The following is a 7,821-nucleotide window of genomic DNA, read 5'->3' as shown; positions in this document are numbered from 1 at the left end:
TGACATAAGCACTAGTCTGAAATGGGCCAGCTCCTCCCCTGGAATAAATCAGCATCGGCCCATCGGGCCTGACTCCCAGTCACAGTAAGACCCTGTTCGTTACACCCCTCTGGCAGGGTCAAGGGGCCTTAGCGCGAACGACAATCAGACCCAGTGATCTCAGTGAATTTAGGCTGAAATACTCCACCTGGGGATCTGGCTCACTGTGTAAAATAACATTAAATATCCACCCAAGACACAGGGCAGTGAGCAATCAAGTGTTTTCCTTTGGCAGGTGTTCTCAGTGCTCAGAAAACCTGCAGGCAGCAGCACTGAGATTGCAGCCACGCAGGAAGGCAGAACTCATGTGGAAAGTGGCCTACAGCAGCGAGAGCGTACGTGGGACAAGGGGAATCTTTGGGCAAGGAAGGGAGCTTGGATCCTGACCGAGGTGCAGTCCTGTCACCGGAGAGGCTCGTTAAATGACCCAGATAAAAGAAGGGGATGTTTCCCCTTGGCCGAACCCCAGAGCACTCCTGCCACTTTGTTTGCACGTTGCCTCCTTAACCCCAGCCGGACTGTCCCAACCAACTTTGCACAGGTGGCAGTCGGAGCTGGGAGAATAATTGATATTTTGGTTCACTGGGAGTTCAAACATAAATAATACATTGGTTGGGTCGAACTGAATTTGAAAATTCAGAAACCTTTTGGTGAATTGTGACAGTCCATTTAAGGGGGAACAAAATGTGTTGTCCGGCCTGAAACATTTTGTTTGGGGGCATTTCTTAGGAGCTAGATTCACACAATGGGGAGGAGGACCCAGCCTCCTTAGGGGCCTCAGCTGGCCTGGGGGAGACTCAGCTTCATTTCCCCCCTCTGCCCAATGCAGTGAATGGATTGGAACTTGGGTCTCATACATTATACAAAGGGGCCCCAGACAGTCAGCTATGTGGGGAAGGGGCGCTCTTTCGGTCGTTCTGGCTGAAGCTGCCCCAGGGTGTTATGAGCTGGGTGACAACTTGTTATGGGTTGAGTTAAAACCTCTTTAAACTGATGTGTGGACTAGTCCCCCATTTCAGCCAGTTGTAAGAGCGAGTTAAGGGGCCACCCCTAAAACTAAGGCTCATCGAGTCTGCTCAGAAACTAGCAGGAAGTGGGTGATAGGGTGCAAGCGGATAAGGGCGCTCTTGGTGCTGGGAGCAAACAAAGCTGGTTCCTGCTCTTTGATTCCCTCTGTGTTCAGAGACACGGGGCTCAGTACATTCTTTGGAAATGCACAAAAGGGGGCTTGTCTACCCTTAAAACGTGGCAGCAGCGCCGCTGTCAGTGACCAGGCTGACGGGAGGGTTTCTCCTGTCGCCCTAGGTATTCCACCTCCCTGAGAGGTGGTAGCTAGGTGGACGGAGGAATTCTCCCGTCGACTTAGCGCTGTCTGCACCGGGGGTAGGTCATTTTAACTGTGTCACTCAGGGGGGTAGATTTTTCCTAGTGTAGACCAGGCCAGAGACATACCTGACTGCCCCCAATTTCTGCTCCCAGCTGGACCACCCCCCAACCTTGACTAGCCACTCAGGGCACAAATACTTAGTCAGTGGAGCAGGGACATAGGTCTTCTACCCAAGCACTCTAACCACTAGGCTGCAGAGTTATTCTCTCGGTCGCTTGCTGGACAAATGACTGTTTAATGATTATAGGCAGTGGTCTAGCTTCACCAGGAGAGCTCGAGAGAGATCCCCTAGGTCAGAGCCCTCAGCTGTACAGCAGGAGAGCGGAGCTCAGACACCATCATCTCCACGCCAGCTAGAGTGAGGCCATTCCAGGCCAGTTTTCCCCAGCCCAAACGAGTGCTAATGGCTGGGCACGCGGCATCTTGTCATCCTCCAGCTGTTTGATGAACAGTGCTTCAGTCCTTTAAAAAACAACAACATCATCATTTTCTGGCTGAAACTATTCGGCAAATGGGTGTTACGTTTGGGAATCGTTTCAGTTCTCCGAAACATGCGTGTTGCGGTGAATTTACTATTTACCCCAGCTCCAGTGGGGTCAGAAGGTGCAGGGCAATAGGAAATTGGGCCCGTAGGGGAGTGCATTATCCCCACTGAATGTGAGCAAGGGGAGAATCCTGCTATTAAAGGATCTATCCCTATGAGGGGTGCCAGCCCCTCAGCAGAGTGGAGCTGCATGAATTGTGGTTTTCTTCATTCCTGCAGCTGGTGCTCTCTGTTTTCCTTAACTGTCACTGTACCAGGAACCTAAGTACTTAATTATCCCTGAAACAGAAACGGACCCCTTGGCTCCCTGCTCTTGTCTCCTTCCTCCTCTGGGTTTCATTACTCTTTTCTCCAGCCCTTTTCTATCCTCCCTTTGTCTCCGCAGCCCATCCTGAGTGGCTCTCTCAATTGACCGGGCTCCACCTCACATCACCCCTCCCATGGGTTTGGAGGCTGCCTCGCGCCCATGGCCTTGAGCACCATTTACACCTCCAGTGCCAGCTGCCACTGAGCGAGAGGGCAGTCAGCCACCAGGCCTGAAGTAGTAGAGGTACAAAATCCTCTCCAGAGCCAGGCTCATCCTATGCCTAAGGAATGGTGCTGGGACTCAAAAGACTGGGTTCTGATCCCAGCTCTGCTACTGTCCTGCTGTGTGTTCTCATGTGCCTCAGTATTCCCATCTGTAAAATGGGGCCATGTAGCAAAGTGAAAACTCACCGGCATGGCGCCTCCTGCTAGTTGTCCTGGGAATTAGCTCAATTCCAGCCCAGAGCACCCTCTTCAGGCCGGTGGCTCACCCGCCTCAGGCCCTGCATGTCCCTCCCAGACCCTGGTGCCCCTTTACCTCAGGGTTCTGCCCCTAGCAGTAACCCACAGTCTGGGTCTCCCCTCCCAGGGGAACCTCCAACCCCACCTTGCCTCAGTGGCTACTGCCAGTCATCATCTAGCCCTACGCTCACCGGGGCAGACTGCTGTCTGTAATGGCCACTCATCATTGGCAAGGGGTTAGGACCTGCTGCTTTGCCTATTCCCAGGCTGTATCTCTGTATCTCCAGTACCTCTGTAGGCCTTCACCAAGGCCTGCAGCCTGGGGGTTTACCAGGCTGGAGCTCCCCCTGCACTCCCAGGCAGCTAACCCTTCCCACTCCACAGCTAGAGTGAGACTCCTCCCAGCGCCTAGCCCACAGCCCTCTTATCAGGGCCAGCTGGGCCCGAATTTAGCTGGCCACAGCTGTGGCTGCTTCCCCAATCAGCCTAGCTTAGCTGCTTTTAACCCCTGCCTAGCGGAGTGGGGCAGCTGCCCCACTACAGGGCAGGATATGCTATTTGCTTGGAGCTCTCTGGATACAAAGTGCTATGTAGGAGCTGGGCAGTGCTGTGCGGGCCCACGGTGGATGTAGATGTCTCTGTCCTGGTCCAAGCTAAATAAACAAGACATTGAAGGAAGGTGTATTAGCCTAGCACTGCAGTGGAGGCCCAGAGAGATTCCAGATGTAGCTACACACAGTTAATTTTGTCTCCATCTGTACACTCTAACGATTGAGGTGCCTTTACACCAGTCTAACTATGTCCACCTCACAGGATGGTGGTGATCCAACTAGACCAGTTGCTAAACCATCAGTACAAAAGGTTTGCCTCAGGTCACACAGGGAGTAGGTAAGAAAGCAGGGAGTCAAGCCCAGCTCTCCCCTGACTGCCAGCCCATGGGCTACAGCCAGACACCCCACCTCCCTCTCCTAACCTGAGCTGAAATACGGCCACGGACGTGATCAGGGTAAGAGCCCAATAATGTCATTGAAATAAACATCTGACGCGAGTCTCCCTGCAGAAGAGTTAAGCTCCTAGGGTGAATTCCCCCTGCTGGGGGAGGGCAATATTATTGCTTTCCTTTTACAGATGGGGAAACTGAGGCACAGAGAGGGGCAGTGGTGTGTCCAAGGTCACACAGCGAGGGCATCCCCACTCCAATGCAGAGGGGCTGGCAGGAAGCCTACACATCATTTAAATCCCTCTTAAGCCCTTGTGCTGACCATCTGCACTGGGTTGAGGGGGAATTACATCCTGTGGCCATTGCAAGAGATGTGCCTGCTGTCCTGGCAGATTTGGGGTAACGACTCAGGGCCCACAATTCAGCTCCCTCTGAAAGCAGAGATGAAACCTCTATGGACTTAAAAGGGAGCAGGACTGAGGAGCCCTGAGCTCTGGGGAGTTGAGGCAACTCTGGCCACACTATGCCAAAGGCAAGAATTTGTTTCTCATCTACTGGCTTAAAAATGACGCTTGCCCCCTAAACTGGGCAGCCTGCCCCATAGGGCTACAGGCTCAGGGGTGGAGGGGGGTGATTTTGATTGGCTGGCCGCTGATAGGGTGACCCCATTTCCCTATGCTGAATATGGGACACTTGGTAAAATTACTTGTATTCAAGCGAGTTCAAGGGCAATCAATCAGAACTAGGCAGGACAAACGTTCAAATTAACATCAAGTTGACTGAGCCCCTGTTAAAAAGAAATACTGTGTAATTGGATTCTTTCTATTTACCTTCTTATCTTTAAAGATTTAGGGTTCACACGGGGAGAGGTGATACACACACTCCTATTCCCCCCCATGGGGAGAGGTTACACACACACACACACGCACACACACACACACACACTCCCGTACACCTCTCTCCCACGGGGAGTGACCGACTGACCCAATCCTCCCTGCCCGGCGCTTTCCACCCTCCTTGCCTGGCTGGGCCCCTGGGATGAACTCACCTCTCCTGGTACCTGCTGCCGTGTCTTTCCGAGGCAACACATTGGGGAGCACACAGGGTCACATGCCCTCCCCCCCCCCGATTTCTGCCAGGGTTCACACCAGAATATGGCCAGCAGCAGCCTTTTGGCATTGTGCGGGAGGAAAGGGACGGGAGCTGCTTCCTGCTGCGGGGGGTGGCTGGGGTGGGAGGAAGGGATGACCTGGCCGATGTCTTTACAGAGCTCATCTCTCCACGCCCGTGCCGCCCCACCCTCCCCTGTGGCTGGAAGCAGCTTGTCCCTTCCTGCCCGCACAGTGTCGAAAGGTAACTAATACCTCCATGCTGCTGCTGACAACGACATAACCCAGCTGCTTCCTGTCCCCTGGCTACAGCGCCAGCAGGAAGGGGTTAAGCCCCAAGGATGAACTGTGCACAGGGCCCAGGGAACCTGACTGCAGGGGCTTCAGCCAAGTCCAGGGTCCTGCACTTAGGACGGAAGAATCCAATGCACCGCTACAGACTAGGGACTGAATGGCTAGGCAGCAGTTCTGCGGAAAAGGACCTAGGGGTGACAGTGGACGAGAAGCTGGATATGAGTCAACAGTGTGCCCTTGTTACCAAGAAGGCCAATGGCATTTTGGGATGTATAAGTAGGGGCATAGCCAGCAGATCGAGGGACGTGATCGTTCCCCTCTATTCGACATTGGTGAGGCCTCATCTGGAGTACTGTGTCCAGTTTTGGGCCCCACACTACAAGAAGGATGAGGAAAAATTGGAGAGAGTCCAGCGAAGGGCAACAAAAATGATTAGGGGTCTGGAACACATGACTTATGAGGAGAGGCTGAGGGAACTAGGATTGTTTAGTCTGCAGAAGAGAAGAATGAGGGGGGATTTGATAGCTGCTTTCAACTACCTGAGAGGTGGTTCCAAAGAGGATGATTCTAGACTATTCTCAGTGGTAGAAGATGACAGGACAAGGAGTAATGGTCTCAAGTTGCAGTGGGGGAGGTTTAGGTTGGATATTAGGAAAAACTTTTTCACTAGGAGGGTGGTGAAACACTGGAATGCGTTACCTGGGGAGGTGGTAGAATCTCCTTCCTTAGAAGTTTTTAAGGTCAGGCTTGACAAAGCCCTGGCTGGGATGATTTAATTGGGGATTGGTCCTGCTTTGAGCAGGGGGTTGGACTAAATGACCTCCTGAGGTCCCTTCCCACCCTGATAGTCTATGATTCTATGACTCTATGAACCCAGCCAGAGAGGTGGCTCAGCAGGGGAGGGTGTCTAGAGAATGGAGCACCCTGCATTCCCTGGGGGCATGACCCAGGGCTGGTGAAGAGGGTGCTATGCCCCTGCCTGGGGGGCTGCTGTGGAGCCTGCAGAGTTGGGGCGTGAACAGGCTGGAAATCGCTTCCGCCCCCCACGACTCCAGAGCTTAGCTGTGGGGCAGAGAGGCTTCCCCGTGCCGGTGCTGTGCGAGGCTTTGGCACATGCAAGGCTTGGCTCCTCCTGGCCAGTGCCCTGGGCTGGAGGGTCTTAGGCTTTCCTGGGGCGCCGGCCCAGCCGCAGGCAGTGGGGGAAGAAAGGAGCCTGCTGGCCAGGCTGCTGGTGAGCTGAGCGCTCCGACCAGGGGCTGGTTCTCCACCCAGCGCTGAGAGCGGGACGCACCCCGCCGGGGGGGATATGGAGGAGCAGCAGGGCTGGGGCGGCGGGGTGAAGGGGCAAAGCAGGGAGAGGACAGTGAGAGGAGGAGCACATGGGTTTTTCTGGCTACTGCTGTGGTGTATTGAAAACTGTGTTAAAATTACGATCAGTCACTTTAAATCCTGAGGGAGGGGGCTCCGTAGGGAAGCAAGCATGTGGTTGGTGTCAGCCAGCAGCCAGCCAGCATAGAAGCATAGAATCATAGAATATCAGGGTTGGAAGGGACCTCAGGAGGTCATCTAGTCCAACTCCCTCATCTAATCCAACCCCCTCATCTAGTCCAACCCCCATAGAGGAAGGTGTGGGGACTTGTTCCCCTCTGTTTTAGGGAGCAGCATGGGTGGTGGGTACCATAAGCCAGGGGAGGCCAAGCCTCCCCTAACCCAGGCCATGCCCCCCCATTGCTCTGCTGGGAGACCCTGCCCTTGTTCCCCCCCTTCCCTGAAGCCAGCGGGGGCTCAGCTCCAGCCAAATGGCCAGGGCTGCTCAGGCCAGCCTTGGGATCTGACTGGTGCTGGGGCCGACCAGCAGCCCCGTGCTCGGGGGTTGGGCCGACTGGTGGCTTGGGGCTCTTCCAGCCACGGGCGAGCCAGACCTCTGGTGGTGGTGGGTGGAAGGGGCGGGGCCCGCAGGCTAGCCTCCCCAAAGGGGGCTTCACCTGCCGCCCAGGGGGAGCAGCCTGTTTGTGACCGTTCTGACTTGTAAGCAATAAAGTTGTATTACGTTGCCAACTTCCTGCAAGATATGCTGTGAAACATAACACCCGCTTCCCACGGCTGGCTGGGAATCCCAGCTGGGTTTTAAGCCCCAGCTCTGGCCTGTTATTCAATCGTCTGAGAAGGGCTAGCTGTCCTTGGGAGGTAGAAAGTGGAAAAGGGGCAGCTGGGGGCAAAACAGTTCTACTGCAGCCATAAACAGGTGCAATTCACACCCCCTTCTCTGTGTAGCCTGGGACATGCACACACACCCAAACGGGTTATGGGCCAAACTCACCTTTTCCCCAAGCTTTGCCTTTACAGTGTTACCAACAGTGTGGCACCCTCTGAGGCAGGACAACAACGTCGCGGGATGTTGCCAAAAGCTCCAGCTAGCGTGTGATTTGGGGAAAGTGAAACAGAGGGAGGCAGAGCCACCTAGGTATTGCACTTTGCCTAGGGAAAGAGGCACTCAGCTGTAAGCCCAGCACCCATGAGATCTAATCCACACCCTGTGCCAGCCACAGCCCAAGTTCCCGTCTTGGGGATAACTCTCATTCCCTCCGTTTCCCACCAAAGACAATTGAGAGTTTGCGTAAGGGCACATCGGACAGAACTGGGAATAGAACCCAGGTCTCAGACAGAGCAGTGGCTCGTATTCCGTTGCCTTTTGGTAGAAACGCACAAAACTGTTTGCTAGGAGCTGGGAATGGGCGAC

General features: G+C 54.4%; 1 long non-coding RNA gene across 1 annotated transcript; it reads left to right on the top strand.

The window, feature by feature from the left end:
• The first annotated feature begins 331 nt into the window (after positions 1-331).
• Positions 332-5,015, top strand: LOC141977456 (uncharacterized). The gene is made up of 3 exons (XR_012636234.1): positions 332-374; positions 2,356-2,520; positions 4,947-5,015. It is a non-coding gene; the product is annotated as an uncharacterized LOC141977456 (long non-coding RNA).
• Positions 5,016-7,821: the final 2,806 nt, after the last annotated feature.

Source organism: Natator depressus, chromosome 24, assembly GCF_965152275.1.
Source record: "Natator depressus isolate rNatDep1 chromosome 24, rNatDep2.hap1, whole genome shotgun sequence".
Classification (NCBI taxonomy): Eukaryota; Metazoa; Chordata; order Testudines; family Cheloniidae; genus Natator; species Natator depressus.
Note: the sequence above shows the minus strand (reverse complement) of the source record. Positions and strands in the feature narration are given on the sequence as shown.